Raw genomic sequence first — 26,385 nt, 5'->3', positions numbered from 1 at the left:
CCCACGCGGATCCTCTATGACCTCATTCCTTTCCTCCATCTGCTCCTATTCCTCGAACATCTCCGCATACTCTACACCTCCTGCCGCCTTGATCCCCCTCACCCCCTGGTTGCTCCTCTCCTCTCCCATCCCCGCCCCCTGCCACTCTTCACGGTTGTGTCCCCCCTACCCTCCATCTCTACACCCTTCATCTCCTTTCCCAAGGTGGTTTCCATCAACTCCCCCTCCCGGATGATGCCCTCTCTCCCTTCATCTATCCCTCCTATCAACTCTGATCCTCACCCCCCCTCCTTTCCTCTGTCCTTTCCCTGGGCTCCCTCGTCGCCCCCTTCCATCATGTTTTTCTCCCCGCCTATCCTCTCCCTACCTCCCTTCTCCCCCTCCCCAAGTCCTTTGTATTCCCTCCTCTGTCTTTCCCCACTCCCTGTCGCGTCTGCCCAGCACCCCCCTTCCTCTTATGGGTCCTTGTCCTCCATTGGCTCCTTTCCCCCTTCCCCCCTTCGGTTTTCCTTTCCTTCACCCCTTTTTTATTTTCCCATCATCTGTCCAGCCCCCCCCCCCCCCCACACCTGCCCACAGCTGTGGTATGTCATATTTGCCAACTTTTTAGTGCATTGTTCAAGTGAATGTTCAGTGGTGTTCGTCTTTCCAAAGCGTTGCGAACAGAAACCATGCTGTCGCTGGGTGTGAATTTTATGTCTCTTGAGAACAGAAACCAGACTGTCGCCGTGTTTTTTTTTAATTTTCTGTCTATTATTTTACCTGTCTGCTTCATATGTATTTTATTAGCACCATCATCCCTTTGTTTCAATGTTTTAAGTTCTACATATTTTTTCCGCCATATTACCATTTAAGTCTCCAATTTTATCATCTGTTTTTATTGTTTATTATCTTCATCTTTTTAAAACAAATGCTGTAGGCTGAAGAGCGGCATACTAAGCTGCTGCCAGCCCGCCCCTTCGGGGCGAATCGAAACTCAATAAAGAGAAAACACAAAAACAGCACCAGCAGTAAGTGAACTCCTGACGACGATGGTGGATATGGTCATCGAAAGCTCGAGGATTTCACTCGAATTGACGCAGCTTGAAAACCGAGAAAGTCTTACTCATTAACGTAACTACTTGTCAAATTCCTGAATAACCACTTTTTACAACGTGAACTGCTGCGAGACGTGCTGGAAGGAGTCAGTGTAGTTCTGGAAGGCATGCAGACTCCATTATCGTGGTCAGGTGCGCTAGTTTTCTCGGTTGAGGATCCACGGCGCATACAACCCGATTGAGGTGGTCCCAAAACTTCCCGATTGGATCTAAATGTGGAGAGTTTGGTGGCCAGGGGAGTACTGTAAGCTCATCCTGGTGCTCGCATCTTGTGTGAGACGTTGCACTGTCCTGCTGATAGATGCCATCGTGATGAGGAAAAATAAACTGCATGTGGAGGATCCAAGGATGGAAGCGTATTTGTGTTGATCCATTGTACCTTCCAGAACGACGAGCTTACACAGAGAATGCTACGAAAACATACTCCAGACCATCACGCTCCGTTCTCCGGCCTGCACCTTTCCGACGATTGTTGCAGGGTGTCTGCTTTGAGACGTTTCTCAGCCGCACACGCCAACGTTCATCTGTCCGATGGGGCACGAAACGTGATTCATCCTGTCGCCACTCAGTGGACGTCGAGTTCCGGTGTTGGCGTGCATATTTCAACCTTCGTCGACGATGAACAGCTGTTTGCATGGGTGCATTAACCAGGCTCCTGCTGCGTACACAGATACGCAGCAACTTTCGTTGAACAGTTGTTGAGGAGACACTTCTGTTAGCCCTTTGGTTCATTTTACCGGTCAGCTGCTCGAGAGCAGCACGTCTATTCGCCTGTAAACATCTCCGCAGCCGTCGTTCATTTGTATCATCTATGGCCGTGGTGAACCACAGTTGCCTTGGTGCTGGTTCTGGATTGCGCAATTTTGCTATACACGGTATACTTTAACCACAGCTGCACTCGAACCGTTTAAAAACTTAGCTCTCTCGGAAATGCATCCACTCTTGGCCCTAAAGCCAATGATCATGCCCTTTTGGGCGTCGCATAAATTGCTCCGTTTGAGCATTAGGACAACTGCACTTTTTCCGCGTTTCCCCGACAAGTTTTGTTGCCACCTGTCGTCTGCGAGAGGTTATTGCTCGTTAACGTCGAACATAGACGGTGGTCCCATTAATGTGACTGTACAGTGTACTTACCACACAGTTACTGTGTTTTGCCTGCCTCCTGCTTCCCCAGTCTTTAATAGGTTCACGGTTTCCCTTCGTCACCAATATTTCGAAAATTAAAAGTTTCTTTGCAACCAGTTTCCTATTCTTCCATTTTGCTTGGCTGCAAAGTACAATACGACAACAAATAGTGCCTTAGTTTATTTCTTTGTCATTTATAAAAGGGATTTTCATATTGAGCATTTCGCAAACTGCTGAAACATCTGTCTCCCGCTCCTCTAAATCGACGTATGATTCACTGCATGTAGTGAATTATATGGAAAAGTTACATAAAAATGAATGAAATCATAAAAAATAGATAATATGAAATGGTTTCCTATCTACAAAGCAATATTTCATGTTTTTTAGAATATGGGGTATTATTCATGACCTCCTTGCAGCTGTTGAGTACAAGTAACTCTCAGGATAGGAATTTGTCCACAACTTCCGCAAATAAAGTGACGTGCAGGCATTCAATACGTATTTTTAGTTGTTCAAATGTTATACAGTTGTATTTAAACGCAGCTCAAAGAATATTTCAGAGACGAAGCTAGCCGCCTTAGCTCATAAGTAGTTACTTCTGGAATGTCAGGTACGGCTCTATTAACAGACTGAGGAGTCATACACTGATCTTCGAGTAACTGCTCTCACTTCTGTGGACTGTGGTCGACAACATGATCTGTTTAAAAGTAACAGCAATGAATTTTTGATTTATACAAGACAGAAATGTGATTTTTATGCGACGAGAACATTCTTGAATACCGTTCAAACAAGTGCGGAACTCTCGTTGAACGATTGAACAAACCACAAGTTTTCAAATCCAAATTCAAGATTTTGCTACAGACTAACTCTTCCCATTATATTCAGAAAAAATTTAATTCCATTTAATATTGTCAACGGATTACAATTCATTGAAGTGAAAGGAGAAAAACAGGAAAACACTGACGCTTGAATGCATATAATAAACTATGTCGTATTATATGGTTACGATATACTGACAAGAATCAGAAAGTAGGAAACAGATCATGTATGTCTTCATTAGCCCTCTCGAATGTGTTCTGTTAACCTTAACTCAGTGAAACCAATCGAAAAGTAGGAGCATATTGTTAATTTGAAGTGAATTCAGAAGTTTACCTGACCGAGGCATCTAGATCATGGTATTCTATCCTTTTTTAATATTATTCTAGTTGATACTTTTCCTACTGATTCACCAGTGCCAATAGTTTACCAAAACAAATTATGGGACTGACTCACAACAGTTTGGCTGTAGTTATTGGTAAACGTGAAGTTATTTACATTTTTTCGGCCGATTTCATCTTATAACCGCTTTCAAGTGAAGAGATAAACGCACGTCAAGGGCTGTAGCGATGGAGATATCTGATGGCTCACAAGCGTACAACTGTAACGTTTTTGTTATTTGTATTTCCCCATACGGCGGAGAGAAGGGGAGGCTTTGCTTAAAGTGATATAAATATTATTTGAAGCTCAATAACTTCGTAAATTTGAAGTGTTGGAAAAGGTATTGGGACTGGTGAAGGTAGACACCACGTGCTTACGAGAGAAACGAAAGCCGCCTGGTGTGGGAATTGCACGTCTCATTATAATTTTACTTTATGACACGGTCATGCTATAAAATGTTCACTTTTAACAACGACAGAGTACGTGGAACCATATTTTTTAATCGGTAATTTGATGCACGCTGAAGATATTTAAGGAGTAAATAAGAGCGTATCTTAATAGAAAACACTAAAATTTATGTATCATAGTCGTTTCCGTAAATACTGACCGACAGATGCAGAACGTCGTAGCATATTATCATATGTCTTTTGTACGGAAATTACGAAAGCGCTGTACCATTGAAAAAGGGACGGAGGCTGCAGCGGAAAAGTTACCGGAACAGTGTTTATCTATTACAACGATATTGTGTGTTAATGTTTACTTGGGAGCTTAATTTAAGGGGAACTGGAAGTCTTTGGAAACAAGATAATTATTTACACAAGATTAAGAGACAGGTCATACACGACGACGTTCTTTCTACCTCGAGACAAACAACTCTCTAGACGGTCACAGACGCATCCAAATTTTCTTTCTGAGGAGAATATGTAGAGGACGTAGTTCTATGGACATTTTTGCAGGATGGACAACTTTAAATTAACCAAAGAAACTACTGAATATAATTAAGTAAAAATCACTTGGTTAGAAGAAATTAAGCATGACCTACGAGAAATGAATGCCACAGAAGAAGATACCATCAGAGAACGCAACACTTTGTTGTTCGTCTGTCTATGTGTCCGAAAGTCAAGAGCCCATTTTCCTCACGAACCAGTAAACGTATCAAGCACGAATATGACACTTATTAAGGTGTGTGGTCCCGTAACGGCGTAAAAGTTTTAAGCTTCTAAATTAATTCAGTCAAAACATACGGCCATTTATGTCGCATATTCTGATACCCGAAAACTCGCTCATCAAAATCAGTATGGTACTTTCCCATTGACCTAAAATTGGCAAGAAGCAAGGTATCACAGTAAATGTAAAGAAAAAAATCCGAAATTGTTAACTTGTAATGGCAACGGCATTGCTGAAGTGGATACACCGGTTCCCGTGAGATCATCGAAGTTAAGAGCTGTCGGCGTGGCCGGCATTTGGATGGGTGACCATCAGCCGCCATGCGCTGTTGCCTTTTTTCGGGGTGCACTCAGTCTCGTGATGCCAACTGAGGTGCTACTCGACCGAACAGTAGCGCCTCCCGTTACAGAAAACCATCATAACAACCGGGAGAGCGGTGTGCTGACCACAGGCCCCTCCTACCCGCATCCTCAGCTGAGGATGATACGGCGGTCGAATGAACCGGATGGGCCACTTGTGGCCTGAAGACGGAGTGCTTTACTTTAACCAAGGGAAGGTTCGATTGTGTCAGAGAACGACCTATGGAGGGTTCCCCATGTAAGATATAGGTAAAAGAAACTGACGATGTAACTCTACGGTTGCACATGGAGCGTAACGTTTGTTCAGTATTTCACCACAAGAAGAGTCGCTCTACCATTCCCTACGGATCCCAAATGTCTGTTCTGAGAAACTAATATGTTGTCAACGTTAATCACAACGTCCTGTGTCCCTCATGACTCCTAATGATGTTACACTTATTAAAGTAATAAGAAACCGCACTGATTCCATGGAAACTGACTTGTTCCATTTACTGTGGTTTGTAGACTTTTTTAATCTCTCTTCTTTGACAGTTGGGGATTGCATTGGGACTAGGATGACTATCAGGTGGAGCACACTCCGCACTGCAACATCGAGTTACCAAAGTATTAAAACCGATTCGAAGAGAAGTTCAGTTACACGTGTTTGGTGTTTGTTAGCTGTGCAGGACCATTTCAAGACGGTAACACCTATGCCAAAAACGATTTAAGGTTTATCTCGAAAATTTTAATTTACTTCATCAACCTTTTTTCATCTAATTAATTGCCTTACCAATGCTTAACTTCTTCGGTTTATTCCACGGTGTTGCAATGAGTAATATTTCTGGTCTCCACGTCTGTTTCTCCTTCTGGTTTTTATCCTATTTGTGGGACCCTCAACTATTGAGCTAAGCAAGAGGCCATAAGCAGTTGTAACAGGAAGCAAATTTATGGGCGCAGGATGTATCTTAGAAGTTTATTAAGCCTTCCCACCACGAAATGAAATTACAGTTACCATTGTCCACTGAGTTAGATCCAGCCGCCGTGCTGTAATATTTCAAATACCAATTTATCAGTTACGCTTAGATAATTGTCATCAGTGTTGTGATAGCATAGAGGGGTCGTTAGTGTGAAAGAACTGGAAATAAACTACGAGCACAATGCACCGACTGCAAGGTACTGCATCGAAATTCCATCCCATGCTCAAACAGGATAACCTTTTTTGGTTGTTTTGCTTCCCGTCTCTCTTAAATTATCGCGGCTTGAAAAATTAAGTCTTAAGGCGCTTTTCGTATCTATGAACAATCGCCATCAGTTATATTGTAACCGCTACTATGAGACATTACGTCGCTTTGGTTTTAATGGAGTCAATGGTAGTTATGCATGATAATAACATATTCGACACATTGCGGTCGGCACCTTTTGTTCCTTGTTTCACATTCTCATCACAACTGCTTCGCCTTACATGTTATCAGAGCTTGGAACTGAATTGCACTGAAACGACTCTCTTGTTTAATTATATTCGTAGCATTTGAGTCCCGTTTCTCGGTCATTTGAAGAACATTCCAATGGTGAAGCAGTAGAGACGGGATTCGTGAGACACCTCGCCTCGCCCTTATACTGAATTGCACAGCTTTACCGTCTGTCAGCGGAGCATAACATACGGGGAGACAAAATGCTGGCTCCATATTGTCTACTGCTGTTAAGTCAAAAAACTATCTGAATATTGTCAGACTGATTAATCCCTTCTCAGGTTTCTTATTTTTGTGGTTTAGAACCACATGTTATTCAGGGATTATGAGATTTCATTACAAAACTCGAACGTTCACAAACTGTGTTATTTAGTCTGTTCATATGTGTTATTACGTGGTGCCAAAACAGAAGCATACGTAAGAAAAAATATTTCAAGTACGTTGTTGCTTCGGTCTTCAGTCCAGAGACTGGCTTGATGCAGCACTCCATGCTGCTCTATCCTGTGCAAGCTTCTTCATCTCCGAGTAACTACAACAACCTACATCCTTCTGAATCTGTTCTGTGTATTCATTTCTTGGTCTAACTCTACGATTTCTATCCTCCACGCTTTCCTCCATCACTAAATTGGTGATTCCTTGATGCCGCAGAACAGGTCCTACTAACCTATCCATTCTTCTAGTAAAGTTGTGCCACAAATTCCTCTTCACCCCGGTTCTATTCAGTACCTCCTCATTATTTACGTGATATATTCATCTAATCTTCAGCATTCTTCTGTAGCACCGCATTTCGAAAGCTTCTATTCTCTTCTTGTCTAAACTATTTATCGTCCATGTTTCACATCCATACATGGCTACACTCCATACAAATACTTATAGAAAAGACTTCCTGGCACTTAATTCTATACTCGATGTTAACAAATTTCTTTTCTTCAGAAACGCTTTTCTTACTATTGCTAGTCTACATTTTATATGCTTACTACTTCGACCATCATCAGTTATTTTGCTTCCCATATAGCAAAACTCATATATTCCTTTAAGTGTCTCATTTCCTAATCTAATTCTCTTAGCATCACCATATTTAATTCGACTACATTCCATTATCCTCGTTTTTCTTTTGTTCATGTTCATCTTACATCCTCCTTACTAGACACTGTCCATTCCGTTCAACTGTTATTCCAGGTCCTTTGCTATATCTGACAGAATCACAATGTCATCGGTAAGCCTCAAAGTTTTTATTTCTTCTCCATGGATTGTAATTCCTACTCCGAATTTTTCTTTTGTTTCCTTTACTGCTTGCTCAATATACAGATTGAATAACATCGGGGAGAGGCTGCAACCCTGTCTCACCCCCTTCCCAACCACTGATTCCCTTTCATGTCCCTCGACTCTTATAACTGCCATCTGGTTTCTGTACAAATTGTAAATAGCCTTTCGCTCCCTGTATTTGACCCCTACCACCTTCAGAATTTGAAAGAGACTATTCCAGTCAACATTGTCAAAAGCTTTCTCTAAGTCTACAAGTGCTAGAAACGTAGGTTTGCCTTTCCTTAACCTATCTTCTACGGTAAGTTGTAGGGTCAGTATTGCCTCAAGTGTTCCAACATTTCTACGGAATCCAAACTGATCTTCCCCAAGGTGGGCTTCCATCAGTTTTTCCATTCGTCTGTAAGGAGTTCGTATAAGTATTTTGCTACCGTGATTTATTAGACTGATAGTTCGGTAATTTTCACACCTCTCAACACATGCTTTCTTTGGGATTGGAATTATTATATTCTTCTTGAAGTCTGAGGGTATTTCGCCTGTCTCATACATCTTTCTCACAACATGGTAGAGTTTTGTCATAGCTAGCTCTCCCAAGGCTATCGGTAGTTCTAATGGAATGTTGTTTACTCCCGCGGCCTTGTTTCGACTCAGGTCTTTCAGTGCTCTGTCAAATTCTTCATGCAGTATCACATCTTCCATTTCATCTTCGCTTACGTGCTCTTCCATTTCCATAACATTGCCCTCAAGTACATCGAACTTGTATAGACCCTCTATATACTCCTTCCACCTTCCTGCTTTTCCTTCTTTGCTTAGAACTGGGTTTCCATCTGAGCTCTTGATATTCATACAAGTGCTTCTCTTTTCTCCAAAGGTCTCTTTAATTTTCCTGTAGAGGCAGTATCTATCTTACCCCTAGTGATATATCCCTTTAAATCCTTACAATTGTCTTCTAGCCATCCTTGCTTAGCCATTTTGCACTTCTTGTCGATCTCTTTTCTGAGACGTTTGTATTCCTTCTTGCCTGCTTCATTTACTGAATTTTTATATTTTCTAGTTTCATCAATTAAATTCAATATCTCTTCTGTTACCCAAGAATTTCTACAAGCCCCCGGTTTTTACCTACTTGATCCTCTGCTGCCTTCACTATTTCACCTCTCAAAGCTACCCATTCTTCTTCTTCTAGCGTATTTCTTTCCCCTATTCCTGTCAATCGTTCCCTAATGCTCTCTCTGAAACTCTCTACAACCTCTGGTTCTTTCACTTTATCCAGGTCCCATCTCCTTAAATTCCCACCTCTTCGCAGTTTCTTCAGTTTTACTCTACAGTTAATAACCAATAGATTGTGGTCAGAGTCCACATCTGCCCCTGGAAGTGTCTTACAATTTAAAACCGGGTTCCTAAATCCCTTTCTTACCATTACATAATCTATCTGAAACCTTCAAGTGTCTCCAGGCCTCCTCTATGTAAACAACAGTCTTTCATGATTCTTAAGTCAAGTGTTGGCTATGATGTAGTTATGCTCTGTGCAAAATTCTATCAGGCGTCTTCTTCTTTCATTCCTTATAACCATTCCATATTCACCTACTACTTTTCCTTCTCTTCCTTTTCCTACTATCGAATTCCAGCCCCCCATGACTATTAAATTTTCGTCTCCCTTCTCTATCTGAATAACTTCTTTCATCTCATCACACACTTCTTCAATCTCTTCATCATCTGCGGAGCTAGTTGGCATATAAACTTTTACTACTGTGGTAGGTGTGGGCTTCGTGTCTATCGTGGCCACAATAATGCGTTCACTATGCTGTTCGTAGTACCTGAGCCGTGCTCCTATTTTTTTATTCATTATTAAACCTACTCCTGCATTACCCCTATTTGATTTTGTATTTATGACCCTGTGTTCACCTGACCAGAAGTCTTGTTCCTCCTGCCACCGAACTTCACTAATTCCCACTGCATCTAACTTGAACCTATCCATTTCCCTTTTTAAATTTTCTAACCTACCTGCCCTATTCAGGGGTCTGACATTCCACTCTCCGATCCGTAGAACGCCAGTTTTCTTTCTCCTGATAACGACGTCCTCCTGAGTAGTCCCCACCCGGAGATCCGAGTGGGGGACTATTTTACCTCCGGAATATTTTACCCAAGAGGACGCCATCATCATTTAACCGTACAGTAAAGCTGCATGCCCTTGGGAAAAGTTACTGCTGTAGTTTCCCCTTGCTTTCAGCCGTTTGCAGTACCAGCACAGCAAGACCGTTTTGGTTAGTGTTACAAGGCCAGGTCAGTCAATCATCCAGTCTGTTGCCCCTGCAACTACTGAAAAGGCTGCCGCCCCTCTTCAGGAACCACACGTTTGTCTGGCCTCTCAACAGATACATCTCCGTTGTGGTTGCACCTACGGTACAGCTATCTGTATCGCTGAGGCACGCAAGCCTCCCCACCAACGGGAAAGGCCATGGTTCACGGCGGGGTGGGCGGGAGAGAGAGATTTCAAGTATATAATATTAAAATGAATATTATTCACTCATACGTCTGGTGACACTAAAAAAGCGAGTCGCTTTCTTGAATGAATGAATGCAGAAAAATGTACATTACCAAATAGTGTTCTCTGCTCTTTATTTATGATGTTCATGTTGCGGCTGATGCATCTAGATATAATTCGTAACCATCCGTTAGACTCAAATCGTTGTTACAGAAATGTGAATAAAAATCTTTGGCATGTACCAAGTATTTCTGCCCCCAGTTATTGCCATAGCAGCTGGTGACGCTGCGTCTTCGTAGGGCGATTTTCCCTAGTCGGGACCTACTCTAGAAACACATCAGCTTAGAAAACGTATTCAGCTTGCCACTAGTGTAATGGGAAATTGGCAACAGTGCAGAATAAGTTTGGCAACTATGTGAGAGTCCATTTACTTCTTACAATGTTTCAGAATTATCCTGGTAAATTCACTCGATATTTTGACGTCTAGATTAAATAATATGAGTTATTCTCGTTTAAGGGATGACATAGAAGTATCCAATTGATATTTTTGAGTGGAGGGAGCTCGTTCCAACAGAAACTGCGATTTACTTCGCCATTTATGTTGCGAATGTTCCGTCTTACCCATCATTGGGAGAGCGCTAGTTTTCGGTTGTAATCTTGCTAGAGACAAGATTTTTACATCTTCTGTGAAAGAGCCACAACCAGGAAGATAGGCTATCACTAAAGAAACTAAGAGAACTTCTGTCCCATAAGTTTTGTCGCTAATTCGATTCTGTACCCTGTTGACCTACAGGTAAGAGACTTGCTGAAACGCACACTTGTTAATGTCTGCTTTTTCTGCTTCTCTCAGTTGTTTTGAGCGTGGCAGCAAATGATCTGTTAACTGGATATTGTAATGTATCTATCGCTGCTGCTATACTTGTATACTTTCGTCGTAGAGCTGGAGCACCACTTCAGTACACTGTGGAATGAATGTAGATACAGACAATGTCGAAGCCGAAAGTTTGTATTATCCTACTAATTCATGATAGTTTGGGTTATTTTTTGCCGGCCGAGGTGGCCAAGCGGTTCTAGGCGCTTCAGTCCGGAACCGCGCGACTGCTACCTTCGCAGGTCCGAATCCTACCTCGGGAATGGATGTGTGTGATGTCCTTAGGTTAGTTAGGTTTAAGTAGTTCTAAGTTCTAGATAACTGATGACCTCAGATGTTAAGTCCCATAGTGCTCAGAGCTATTTGAACAATTTTGGGTTATTTTTCTCTATTAAAGAAACCTGTTTTCGTAACGTTAGTCTCATAAATTGAAATTTATCTGTATTACTACAGTGCATAATAAATATCGTTTTTGAGTTAATTTATTGAAGGCAGCAAATGGACGTTAAGAGATAAATTAATCAGCACAAGTGCGGCCCCCCACATTAGCTAAACCAGTCTGACAATATTCAGATAGTTTTTTGACTTAACGCCAGTAGACAATACGGTACCAGCATTTCGTCTCCTCGTATGTTATGCTGCACTGGCAGACAGTAAAGCTGTGCAGTTCAGTATAAGGACGAGGCGAGGTGTCTCACGAATCCCGTCGCTACTGCTTCACCAGTGGAATGTTCTTATAATGAGTCGACTTCATGCTGTTCACAGTACACAGATTAGATTTGCATTGCTAACTTGACTACTTAAATGATGCACATTGGAATTTCAATAATATCTGAAACAAGTGTGGGGTAGAAATTGAGGAGGGAGACCTAAGCATGAGTACAGTAACCAGGTTCAAACAGATGGAGGTTGCCATAGTTGCGGAGATGAATAGGTTTGTGCGGGGTAGACTAGCGTGCGAACCTGCACAACTCCCGTTTTCAGACTGAGGACCGCAGCAACAACAATAGCTGGTTTCAGTCATGTGCTCTATGTTAGGAACTCCATGGATGTGGAGGCATCATTCTTATAAGTAAAAGAAATTACCAGTCATGCGCAGTTTGACACAAGGATAAAGTGTTACATCCATTGTGCACTTGAGAACAAACATAAGCTCCAAATTCTCTAGATGTGTATAATTAAGTACTCGTTTAAGTATATTGAAAATTATGTGGTTCTCTAAATTTGAAGGGCTTAGGAGCCCAACCAGAAGAAGACAGTATATAATCTCCCTAACATACAACCAGAAAGATGTAAAGTGTTACTTTATCTGGCACAAGTAAACTAAAGTTAAAGTTTTGTCCTCGATGAGGTTCTCATACATAGAGCACTATTTAAAATTCCGATAATACAATCACAGATAGCATAAAATTTGATTTCATAACCGATTTCGTCATGCGGGTAGCGCCTGTGCAGACAGATATACGGTCCACTGTGCCATACAGGATCGCGCAGCCACGTACGCTGAGTCAGAAACTGTGCTTCTTCACAGGAAGAGAGCCAAGATTTCCGGAGCACAACGGACTGTCACCACGGCGATTAAAGTTGCGGCATCCACTAACCCACCAGCAGAGAATAACATTCCTGTGGTGGTGAAGCCAAGGAAAATGCGGGACACAGGAATGGCATCAATTGGTCTTTACACACAAGTCCCCTTAGTGCGTACGGCACTACAATAGACTTTTACGTGTTTGGAGGCTTCGAGGAGTGTTGTCAGACTGCTGCAATGATCCGGCGTATTCTGGGACGCTACACATCAGGATGGGTGAGAGAAATAGTGACGGAGAGGGCAGATTCACGCCGGGGCGAGGAGTTGAACAATGGTAGTACTGACAATTATTTATTGAAGCATCCATAAACTTCTAGAGCTCAGACGCAGCCCATTGTGGAATGTGCCGACAGCCAAATCGAGCCGGTGATGCCCGTTGTCCTAGGACGCGGACTGCAGCTGCCGCGGCGAAGGCACGGGAATCCCCTTTCAGGCCCTCCAGACTAGAGCCAACTAGTCAACCGCATGTGTAGTCATTATCTCCGTCTCGTGCACTTGGGTTTGATAGTTGATACTACGTGCCCTGATACTGAGGAGCAATGCCTCATTCACCCCACAGGAGTAGACCAGAATGGTGGCCGACGATGTCTAAGTGGCTAGGAGGTTCCTCCCCCAGCTAAAGACCCTGTGAGAACGGAGGCTGGTTGGACGCCAGTTACTCACATAGGTGAAGATTACCCAAGTCCCGCAGCCACCAGTCCAGTCATGGGTATGACGTGCCTTGAGCTGCGACTCGATGAGTTAATAGGCGGAAAGGTAGCCAGCTGATCCTCATTGATAGCCGTGGTTGGTCTGAAACTCAAAACCCCCATTCCCCAGAAGGAGACAGAATGGCGGTACAACTAAATGCCTCTAGTCATAAGTTGATTATTTATGATCTTATAGCCACCCTTCCGATGTATTGCTGCTGGAGGGTTGGCTCTGAGCACTATGGGACTCAACATCTTAGGTCATAAGTCCCCTAGAACTTAGAACTACTTAAACCTAACTAACCTAAGGACATCACACACACCCATGCTCGAGGCAGGATTCGAACCTGCGACCGTAGCAGTCCCGCGGTGCCATATATTTGCACTGTCAGCTTTTCCTAGCTCGCTATAACCTGAGCACGGATTGCTAGACCCAGTTAAATCTGCAACGTTTGAGTTTCTCGGCAGCATGCAAATGTTCTGCATACTTCGCTCTTGATCACAATCGGCGTTCGCAGTTCTACGCGCCTTGCCGTGACCGGGATCGCAATCCCCGTCTGACTCGAGTGTTTTGAGATAACGTCAACAACACTGCCCGCTGCCTTACTTGATATTTTACAATTTGCGCACCGAAAAGTTTCGGAGCGCATCATTGCATTCGTCATAATTACATCACGATAAGGCCCAGCACCAGGAGTAATGGTATGCGGTGCCATCGGATATGTAAACTGACCACCTCTGTTGCGAATAGCTGGAAATAGGAGATCTGTCGTTACATGACGTTATGTTTCCTCAAGACAGGTAAGACAACGTGTCACCCGAGCTGTCCCTACCTGCCTGAATCAGCGGATGCTCTACGCCACAGACAGCACGTCTCCAGATGTCTCGCCCAATGAAAATATCTGGTCGTGGGCTGCCCACATACTGGCTAGCCAGCACTTGTCATCCGCTGTGGTTGAAGAACCCTGGCATAGAGCTGAAGCAGCATTGAATAACATACACCTGTGTGACATTCAGACTCAGTTCGACATGATGCTCAGGTGGATCAGAGGCGTTGTTACTGAGGCTGGTTGCGGTCAGTGTACTAAATTTCGGCCCGCATCTCGTGGTCGTGCGGTAGCGTTCTCGCTTCCCACGCCCAGGTTCCCGGGTTCGATTCCCGGCGGGGTCAGGGATTTTCTCTGCCTCGTGATGGCTGGGTGTTGTGTGCTGTCCTTAGGTTAGTTAGGTTTAAGTAGTTCTAAGTTCTAGGGGACTTATGACCACAGCAGTTGAGTCCCATAGTGCTCAGAGCCATTTGAACCATTTTTTTACTAAATTTCGGACTCTGTAAGCCCTCAAACAACTTATAATGAACAGATCCATAAAGAGATATTTCAACCCCGCTAAAGCGGTCGAAGTCGACTGTTCGTGATGGGGAAACGCGAAGAGAGAACCATAGCTAAACCAAAAGCCGGCAGACCTCCTATACTGACGGGCACGGACGATGAAGCATTATTGTGAGTAGTCATTAAATGTCACATGACATGAGCAGAAGAAATCACTCTTGAATGCCGCAGTTCTATCGGAGCAGCTAGCACAACGACTATGATTAGGAAATTAAAAAGAATTGCGCGCGGTGTATAGCAGCTTCTCATAAATCACAAATGTCTATCGTCAGCGCCACAGAGTGATGCCACGGACACTGGATGACGGAAACAAGTTATCTGGAATGATGAATGACGCTATACCTTTTGGAAAGTTTCTTGAATGCCTGGAGAACGATGCCTCCTTCAGAGGATAGTGTCCACATTGAGATACGGAGGAGGGTGTGTATGGGGATGTTTTTCGTGGTTAGGTGCAGTTCCTTTATTGCGCTCAAGGAAACGCTAAATGCGGATAGATGCGAACACATTTGACAGCACAATAGGGAAGCAGTTCGGTGATGATGATTGTTATTATCAGCTTGGCAACACACACTGTCATAAACATCAACTGTGAGGAAATGGTCTATGAACAACAACATCGCTCAAGAGTTTCGTTCTGCTCGGAGCCTCGACTTGGACCCGATGCAACTACTTCGGGTTGAGCCGTAACATAGACTTCGCTAAAGATCCCAACGTCCAGCCCTCTCTTGTTGCACGTCCGAAGGATCATTGCACCGTATTTCCTAAGAACAAAGGCATTGCAATATCGTAAGTATGCGCCGACATCAGGCAGCAACTTATAGTTACAATGCTCTGTACTGAAATTTCATAAGGTGTACAAGTACAGGTTGTGACGTACGGAATAGGGAAGTTTGGGTCTGCCCGTGCGTCGTGCATGAATAGTCAAAACTGTTAAGGTGACCGCTTGCGTAAAGCAGGAAATTCGGGTTCCATACCGGTTCGGCACAAACTTCCACTGTCGTCAGCTCGTGATTTTCCTTATTCGCAACTACAAATACATTTCCTGCATTATCTGCTTTCGGTTCCTGAGGAAGGAAGGGCAGCACTTCCTCCACAGGCTCGCGCACACGTCACTGAAAGTGCGATATTGTATTGCCTTTGTTATTCTGAATTACAACGCAAAGTTTCTTTGGACGTACATGCCGACCCAGGACTCGAACCCGAATGCCCGCTTATCGCGAGCGGTTGACTCACCATTTGGCTGTCAGTGTACGACTCACGGCCAGAGCCAAACTTCCATATGTTCAGAAATGTGTCTGAATTCCTAAGGGACTAAACTGCTGAAGTCATCGGTCCCTAGACTTACACCCTACTTAAACTAACTTAAGCTAAGAACAACGCACACACCCATACCCAAGGGAGGACTCGAACCTCCGACGGCAGGGGCTGCGCAATCCGTGATATGGCGCCTCAATTTACGCGGCCATTCAGCGGGGCAAACTTCCCTGTGCCGTCAACCGTGAGTCTACAACCTGTACTCGTACATCCATTATGTATGTTCCCGTACAGGTGAGACACTTTACTTGGAAGTCGCTTGCCCGGTGTTGACGGATAAATACGATATTGCAGAGCCTATGTTATTCTCAATTACAATGAAAATCACAAAGGAACAGGCACTGCGGTGACTACAGCCGCTATGAAATACATGGAAGGTATTTGCAATTGCGCGAATGTTCGCAGAATGGATTGACGACAATGGAAATTTGTACCGGACCGGAACCCAAACCCAAATTTCCGGCTTATCGCGGGCAGTTGCGGGCAGGGGTCGAATCCCGAGGCCTGGCCGCGATGCCCCCGCCCCCCCCCCTCTCATCATTGAATCACTCCCTCAAAGTAGCTTTTCTTTTTTTTGTGGGAACAGGGTAAATAAACAAAATATCTTTATTGGTAGAAGCTTAAATACAACAGAAATGCCATTCTTCTGGAGGAAATAACACGAGACATTACACTCGAACAAGGCGAGAAATTTTTTTTTTTTATTAACAAGGTGTAGGAAAAATAATAATAATAATACTGATGTAAACTAAGAGGTGTGAAGCAGTAGACAATAGAGTTGGGGGAATAACCAGTGTGTTCTGGTATAGTGCATAAAAGAAAGGAGGCGCGTGTGCATGCGCCTACTCAACTGTGGGTTAAGATATAGAAAGTAGCTCGGAGAGTCTCAGATGTCAGCAGGGGGGGGGGGGGGCGGGAGTGTTGTCGGCGTGTGGCACCACCCAGCTGAGTGGGGGTGACGTAAAGATAGCTTCTAGGTAATTGGCGAAGAAGGCGCGGTAGCGCGGTCGCTGCTGAACTTCACTCTGGGCGGTTTTTACGTACTGCCAGAAGTCAAGACGTGATTTGTCGCCATCATTATACATGTAGGTGATCGTCCGTCTCCACAATCGCATGATGTTTGGTGGCGGGGAAGTAAGTATCCTGAAGATGGATAAAAAGCCATGGGTCAATCGAATCCAGCGGAACGCGGAGTTAACTGTCGGCCAACTTTCCAGACGTCACTCGTTGCAGCACAAGTCAGTCGGTGCACATCGTCATCCATGAGATGGCAAATGGAACAAAGCGGAGAGTCCGTTAGTCCGATGGCGTGAAGACGTTGATTTGTGGCGAATTTTCCATTTGCGACGTGGTATCATGTTTCCCGGACGTTTGAGGGAAGAAAAGGCTGGTGTACCATTTCGCTAGCCGTACACTGTCATCAACCATGCTTTTGAAAACCTGTCCAGACACTTTTGAGCAGATAACGCAACAGAATAACACAGCCTAACGACTGACTAACGTAAGTAGTCTCATGAGCATCGGAGTGAATGTCTAAGGCTGCATTGTAGATTTCGCTGACGTAGCCACACGAAGCAGCTGGTGCCTGGGAGGTTGTCGGTGCTTGCAGAACCCGCCGCATGCCGCCTCAGTTGGGGTAGGCCTCCTCACGCACGCACGCACTGTGCCGCATACGTGTGCGGCCGTCACCGACGCGCGTACTTTTACGAGCGAGCCGTGCCGCAGCGGCCGCCGTGCTATTCACAGACGGCGCAGCGCGCGCCGAAATAGACGCCGCCAGCTCAAGGTTAGGCGTCGCAGTCGGGGACGCCTCCAGTGCCGCCACGCACATGCGCAGAGGCCATTCAGGTCGCCGCCGTATCTGGAGTGCGGCCTCTTTTGTTCATTCAAAGAGAGCAACTACAGGTTTAACCGGAAAACGACAACGAAATAATTTCGGCGTTGTAATTCTTCATGCTTTCCCGGCGATCTGTTGACATCTTGGATATTCGAGAATCCAGCCGGATGTTCGCGTCGTTCTCGCACGATATTTCAACAGCGTGCCTCGGTGTCTTCTTCAGGCGCTACCTGAGACTGTTCCATGGGTCGATCGAGTCCAGTATTTGTGCCTGGAAGGAGCTGGGCGTTCCCTAATCCGTCCGCGCCGGGTCGAGTGTTCCGTCTGTGGTCCGCGCCCGCCAGACGGTTGCGGACGGCAGTCGGAACATCATCGCAAAACAGTGCCCGCCTAGTACCGACCCAGTGCCCCCCGTCCCCGCAGCCGCGGGCGCGATCACCGACGATCTGCAGACGCTACTGCAGACGCTAAACAAAATCATGACCCAACTTCCCACTCTAGTCTCCGCAGCTGCGACGGCCCTCCAGGTCATCGCCCAGCCTCCCAGTCATGGATAACGACCATACCCATGGCCTGACTATTTGCGTTTTCAACGCGTTTTCACAGCGAGCCAGTGGACATCTGCCTCGTCTTTGAAACCTTCCTAAAATCCGGTGTGCACGTCAGGGTCGCAAACTACAGCTGCTACCGCACCGACCGGCCGACCCACGGCGGCGGTACGGCGGCATATGTCAGGTCGTCCCTGCGGCACTAGCCTGTGCAACTGCCACAACTCGACCATCTTGAAGCCACCGGTGTGACTGTTAACACGTCCGTCGGCAAGATCACTTTCGTGGCGGCCTACCGGCCGCTGCGGGGTGTTCTGCAAGAAGCTGATTTTGACGCCCTACTGGCCATGGAGGGACGGCTGTTCATCGCGGGGGACTTCAACGCCAAGTCCGCCCGCTGTAACTCCTGCTTCACCAATGTCAGTGGGCGTCGACTCGAGCGTGCCGCCCTCAGACACGGCGCCATCACTCTAGGGCCCTACGACCCTACGTACCACCCAGCGCGAGGACAACCTGACGTGCTCGACATTGCTATACTGAGGGGGGCGATCGGGTTACGACTGCCGAGGCGAGGACAGCTTTGTCATCAGACCACTTACCAGTGATCTTTGACATAGACGTCGTCGGCGCGGCGGTGCGGGCTGGTCGTCCATCCTTCAGGAAAGTCAACGTGGAGCACTTCCAAGCCGAGGTACGGGCGTACCTCACAGATGCCCCTGATCCAGAGGAGGTGGGGGTGGAAGCCGCCATTACCTCCCTACATCAGGCGCTCCTGCGAGCTGCAGAGGCTGCCACACATGGTCGCACTCGTCAGCAACAAGACAGGTCACGTCGCCTCCCGCAAGAAATACGGGAGCTCATAGTGGCGAAAAACCATCTATTCCGCGAGTGGCAAATAACGAAACAGCCAGCAACGAAACGCCGCGTAAACCGCATGCGTCGTGCCATCACTGCAGCCGTCCTCGAACACCGCTACAAAGCATGGGCCGTTGTGAGGGGCTTCCTGCGCCGCAGGCAACGCATTCCTCCCCTGCAACTCGGACAGGATCACGTCTGCGAGCCGGATGCCAAGGCAAGTGTCCTAGCGGACACTTTCGAGGCAAACTTCCGGCCCGTAGTAGACGACATTCACGAGGCCCATGTCCGGCTCGTGGAAGAACGTCTCCCAACCTTCCTCGACGCGCGAGAGGAGGGGGACAGCATTGACCCCATCACCACCGAAGAAGTCGCACTGCAACTCCGCTCACTTAATGCCCGGAGGGCAGGCAGCATCGACGGCATCCCAAACTTACTTCTTAGGAACCTCCCTCAGGCGTATCAGCCATACCTAGCCATAGTCTTCAACCAAATCCTTACTTCGGGTATTTACCCCTCGGTCTGGAAACACGCCGAGGTGGTGGCCATCCCGAAGCAGGGTAAGGACCCCCGGTCGCCATCCAGCTACAGGCCCATCAGCCTCCTTCCATGTTTCTCGAATGTTTTCGAGAGACTTAACGTGAGGCGACTCCTACAGCACGTGGACCAGGAACAAATACTGCCAAACGAGCAGTTTGGTTTTCGCGGAGGTCACTCTACGACCCACCAGTTGCTCCGTCTCGTGGAACCCGCGATGAGGGCGCTGGAGACGAGGGAATACCTTGGTGCGGTATTCCTGGACGTCTCACGCGCCTTCGACTCCGTGTGGCATGACGGCCTCGTCTACAAGTTGTTTGTATTCGGGGTACCGACGTCGCACGGAGTCCTTCTCAGGTCCTACCTCTCTGGCAGGACCTTCCACGTCCGGGCAGAACAGGGAACGTCCACCAACAGACCTATCCGTGCCGGCGTACCGCAGGGGTCGGTACTCGGCCCCCTATTCTACTCGCTTTTTACCGCCGACGCACCGCGAGTGGACAGAGTAGAGTTGGCCCTCTACGCGGACGACACTGCTCTGTTCACCCGCAGCATGAACGCGCATACCATGGGGCGTCGCCTCCAGCAAGGATGTGAAGCACTTGGTGCTTGAGCCACCATGTGGCGCCTTAAATTCAACGCTGGCAAGAGCCAGGCGGTGGCGTTCACGAAGCGCAGAGTGCCGCCAAACCTAGAAGCTTTACAGATCGCGCGAGGCCCCATCCCGTGGTCAGAAACAGCAACCTACCTCGGAGTGAGACTAGACCAGCGGCTCAACTGGGCCCCACACACTCAGTGGATCCGAAACAAGGCGATAGGGCGGCTTCGTGCACTCTATCCCTTATTAAACCCGGAGTCCACATTGCCCTCGCGCCACGGTATCACGCTGTACCTGACACTGGTACGCCCAGTGTTAGAGTACGCGGCCGTGGTGTGGGGCAATGCCGCCGACTCCTCCATACGATCCCTACAACGTGTCCAATACAAGGCGCTCAAGCTTGCGCTGCGCCTTCCCACGTTCTACCCCACCACCTTTCTCCATGAAGATACTGGTATCCTGACGTTCCGAGACCGATTTCGAATCTTAGCACGTCAGCTCTACCAAAAAGCGGGTCAATCCCGCAATCGGCTCATTCAGGGCTTGGGCCAGCAGCCACACCACCGACCAACTACCCGTTGGCCGGACCTGTTGCGGGAATAACCCATTCCCCAACAACAGCAAGACATACACGATGACAACCGAGAGGACCCCACCAACGGATAGTATGTCTTTCTTTAGAAACATTTGTTCCAGGTTCTGCAGGCACAGCACTCAAGTGCTTACCTTGTCCTCACACATGCCTCAGGAAGGCACGACAGTAACGGAGTCGGAACATCCGCGACTGGAGGGGTACATGAAGACGAGTCTCGCTGGCGCGGACCACAGACGGAACACTCGACCCGGTGCGGACGGATTAGGGAACGCCCAGCTCCTTCCAGGCAAAAATACTGGACTCGATCGACCCAAGGACCAGTCTTAGGTAGCACCTAAAGAAGACACCGAGGCACGCTGTTGAAATATCGTGCGAGAACGACGCGAACATCCGGCTAGATTCCCGAATATCCAAGATGTCAATTTCGGAGTTGTTCGAGGAACATTTCCTCTGAGGATTTTGGAATAACAGATCCGTTGTCTCATATGGCTTGTTTGATTTGTACCCCTATTTACCTCTTTACCTGTGCTACACTGAAAGTATCCGCACAACAATGCAAACGTAGGCAGTATGAGCTGCCTGCCTTGTTTGGAAACAGCCTTGCTCCGTCTATTCACAATACTGACGGTTGGCAACGGAAATACCCATTTTACTCTTTGCCCTCAGGCTCCGATACCCGACAACGATATTATTGCACTTGGCCTCTTGTGGCCCTTATTGGAAACGTGCGGTGACGTTACAGCAAATAGGTAAGATGACGGCCAAGAAAAGTGCATAGTGATGTGAATGACTGTAAGGTACTTGTGCATACAGTAAACTACTAAACGGTTCCGTGAATCCTTGTGAAACATCACGATTAAAAACTATCGACAAGCCAACCGAAACGCCCTCTCAGGCGCGATAATATTATGGTCGACTAATACTCGATTCTGTCTCAGGTTTATTTTACAGCGGAATTGGTTGTATGATCTGGTACAGTGAACTGCATACCTGGACAGACTGACAGCGGGGGATGTTATTAACAGCGTACACCCCAGCATTCTGGCAAGTGGAGCGCTGTCATACGTCTATACGCCGATTCCCTGTGTAGGATAACAATCACCGATCGGGACTTTTGATAGTTCTCCTCCCACTCTCTGACAATATTTACTCAGAGCAGTATACTCTGAGTAAACCACTTATCGCTTTAGTTCTGATGTTTCATTTTTTGTAAATATTTAATGTTTCATATGCTTTTTGAAACCACGTCGTTTCGTTCGCACACATGACGTGACGACTAGTTGATTCAGGCGCCTTTTAAAATCAAATTCCATAAACAGAACGTCAGAACAGGCATCAGTTGCTAGCAGTGAAGAGCGCGGTTGCGTCGGGAGATGTGAGTTCGTGGTCTCTCCATCGAATTCATTGAAGTTCAACTGTGAAGTTTTCACGTTGTTGACGTTTCTTTAGTGTTGGTCATAATATCGCAGAAATAGCTGCCTAATATCACGTGTATCCATATAGTCAATGAGAAATTTACTGTGCGAAAATGGCCTTTTTTCTTGAAAAAGCATCAGGTCTCTTGTGCCGTAATTTGCGTACAAAGTATTTATTTAGCTTTAACGTTTAACTTGCAAGTTACATCAACTTTCTCGTTACTTCTTACATTCGTTCTCCTTCTCATCTTTAATTGTTTAATGACATAAAAAACCTAAAGCGTCACAGTCCTCTGTGAAGGCATTGGAATTAAGCTGTACCACAGTCTAACAGATACCGCCATGACACTCCCGTTCCGCTTCCGCTTTGTGACTGAGACAGCAGAGTTCCAAGTGGACAGTAAGTTGCGCTTCTGAATCCAACAATTTCAGATGACTCCGAATAGTATCGTTTGTATTGGTTTGTAACATTTTTTACAATAAGTATATGCTTCTCATGCATAAAATATGTGTTTATATTCTCTTGCTTTCAGCGGTGTAAGCTGCGTTATAGACATATTCGGAAAGATTGCTGAGAGAGTAAGTTGTAGCATTACGTCACTGATGAACCGTGGCCACATTGAATTAGTTGACTGTTCTGTCTGGCGCCACTGGCTCAGGTGTCGTATAGACTCAGGTGTAGTATAGACTATCTCTTTTGCGGCCCCACTGCCAGTATCTATGACGAAGAGTTGGTATCTGTGGGTTGTGTCCTTAGAAGGTCTTTGCTGGCCCATATATATACGAGGTTCGCTGGCCCGAGATGGAGGCACGAAGTTTGGGGGTTGGCGGTAAGTCGCGACAAGAGGTAGTCACGAGGGCCGAGCGACCGAAGCCAAGAGCTGCGCAAGGAGGGCCTGCGCAGAGAGAAGATCCGGAGTACTTCACAAGGGTCAACGTCTTCTACAAGCAGCAGGCCAACATCCCGTCGGTTGGTGAGCAACATTCGTGGCGGACGACCGCTCGTGGCCTGGCTGCCCTCTCCTACCTGGCTTTCATCGGCACCACTCAGTAACCGGGGATCCATGGAACTGCTTTCTGATAAAGGGGAGTAACATTCTGCAATCCTCGTGGTGATTTGTTTCATTGTCCACCTGTCTTCCTTATTATTTTCTGGTTTGTACCCTACCCTCAGGGCTTTTCTCGGTCGGCTCTTTGGTCGTAATTATAGGCAGTCGTATTGTACTAAGACACTAGTTGTCGTTTGAAAATTTGTCCCTCTATTATATTGCCTTTCCTTTCTGGTTTATACCCGATCATTAATATTCTAATTAATCAGCTCTTGGTCGTAAATACAGCCGGAACAAGTGTACTAAGGCACAGGTTGCCGTTAAAGAAAAGAGGGACCTTCGGGTTAGATTTAGCTGTTAACCGGTTCAGTTCTTTGATTGTAATTGCATTTCTTAGTCATTAGTTAGAGTCTGAACAACCTGTTGTACTAAACTGTTCGTTTCTGTGTTTTAAAGACCGGGTCATTACTGGTGTATTTTAGCTGGATCTTGTGGTTCCGCCGAGTGAGTTATCTTGTAATAAGCGTTCAAAAGTAATGTTTAAAGACGTTCCTTCAGAGCGGTCATAATAATTGACAATCATGGAGGGCAACCTGAATTGACAATCAGTTTAACTTTGGGAATATTAACAGCCAACTGTCACCATGGCTTTAGTCAAAATAAAATTCTCACATGGCACGTGTTGGGATCCAGTGGTACCTTAGTTGTCAATTAAAATTTACAGGTTGGTTGCTTTAAAGTAAGCCTCCTCATTGTCATATTGTTTGCTAATCAGTTTAACCTTTAAGGACAGGTGGGCACCATAACCCCGAACCATTCGATATACAGCTTTCAAATTGAAAGTTAGGTCATTTGTTTTGAGTAATTGAATCACTCTTGTCATCAATTGTGCTCATATATTCATGTGTTGCAGAAGAGCATTTAATAAGACGGAGTGTGCCCAGCGCGGTAGTAAACACCGTTGTTTCACACGATAACGGGCGGGATACAGGTCCGGCCGTCTTGTAATCATTGTCATATTGTTTGCTGTTTTGGAATACAGCGCTTCAGATATCTTTTGCGAAGATTAAAAGCTTGTTCATCTCAGGGTTTAAGGTCAAAAGAATTTTGCAAGTTTGTTCATTCTGTTAAAGAAAATTTTATGGTGAAATGCTTCGATTATCTGTAAATGTATATGTTGTTAACTGAAAAGGTCGTGTGAAAAGAAAATTATATTGGTGGGTCCTCCCCTCCACGTCTTCCTTAATTCCAGTAAGGACCACGTCTCAGCTGAATCAGTGAGATTCGCCTTTTTTACATTTATTTCACAATTACTCATGTCTCTTGATAATTTACTAACGCTTGGCGCGCAAAAATTTAATAACTAGTGAATGAAGTATGAAAGTAATTAAAAGCAAGCATTATTATATGGCTGGCTTTCTAGCCATTAAGAGCGCTATTGTCGTTCCAGCTGTCACATTGTGACAACTTTAACGGCAGTGAGTATCGCGACTGTGTAGCTATAAATGTGGCGTTACCTTGTCACGTGAGCAAGTTAGTTCCCGCCACTATCAGGTCCATAGTTCCCTTTAGCGTGTTAACCGTCATACACAGAAGTTTGATTAGCTTTTCTGACGAAGAATTTCAAAAACTGCAGACGCCTAGATACTGGTGTTGTCATCGCTGATGGAATGGCTCGTCATAGCGTCATTAGGCTGCTGCTCCATCAGTTTCAGTGAACCCACACAGGATGTGCATTCCAGCGAACTCTTCGTCAGTAAACGTGTATACACTGACAAAGAAAAACAGTGAAGCAGCCAGATGATATCGTCGGATGCAAGTGTAACTTTGTACGCATACAAACCATCGCAGGTATGTAAATGAATAGAGTTGCAATTCTCTGTAACAGGCAGAACGTACACCACAGTGCATTGACGTGTTTCTCGTTTAGTATAGTTACAAGGCCTTCTACGGTGTACGAACAGCGTCGTATATTATGTCATCAATCTGAGGGACATGGAGATGACAAGTAATCGTATGCGACAGCGTTATCAGCACCTGACAGACTTTGAAAGGCTCCTCATTCTGGACCTCCATTTGTGCGGCATTCAGACGTGACAGTGTCTCTATCATAGACTGCCCTGCAACAGGATGGCAAATTTATTTGTCGTCAACGTTCTGGGCGATCACGTCTCACCACCAGATGTGCACCGAGCACTTTTTAATCCTCTCACATCTGCACCTGCCATCCGAGAACAAGTAATGGACAGCCTGCAACATTCAGTGCCATTTCACACCGTCGGAAGTCGACTAGCAGTAGCTGAACTAGGAAATGTGAATTGGCAATCTGAACACGTAAGCTGCCGTTAATATAACAGCACCAACGACAGCATTCTGTTTTATTCCACGTCACTGATTCGAGACTAGAAGCAGCAGAACTCGGACTACGAGGAAGCATAAATTGTTGCCGAATGGCGTCGCATTGCGTTCGGCAACGAATCGTAGTTCTGCACTATCTCAGATGACTATTGACGGCGAGTATGACAACAACCTGGGGAGAGGTCTCATCCTTCCAAAGTTTTGAGGAGACAAAGTGGTGTTACTCCTAGCATCATAGGGTGAGGAACCACTGGCTACGAATTCAGGTCATGGTGGGTACTAAATGAGGGAATTATGATGGCACAGGGTACGTCATGGACATCATGCATCCTGAAATGTTACCTATCACGGGACTTCATTAAGGTGCCCGTTTTTAAACAGGAAAATGCTGGTCCACATATGACACATGTTTCTATGAATACCTGTGTGATGTAGAGCTACTGGTGTGACGGTCAACATCGCCAAAATAAAGTAGAAGTAACTCATGTGTGGGCAGCTAGCCTCAGGAAAGAATACAACGGTTTTATGACACCCCTTACATCCAGGCCAGAGGTGTGAAACGTCATACTGATGAGTAGGCTCCTATTGCCATGTTCTTTGTAAAT

The sequence above is a fragment of the Schistocerca nitens genome, chromosome 4, assembly GCF_023898315.1.
Source record: "Schistocerca nitens isolate TAMUIC-IGC-003100 chromosome 4, iqSchNite1.1, whole genome shotgun sequence".
Taxonomy (NCBI): domain Eukaryota; kingdom Metazoa; phylum Arthropoda; class Insecta; order Orthoptera; family Acrididae; genus Schistocerca; species Schistocerca nitens.
Note: the sequence above shows the minus strand (reverse complement) of the source record.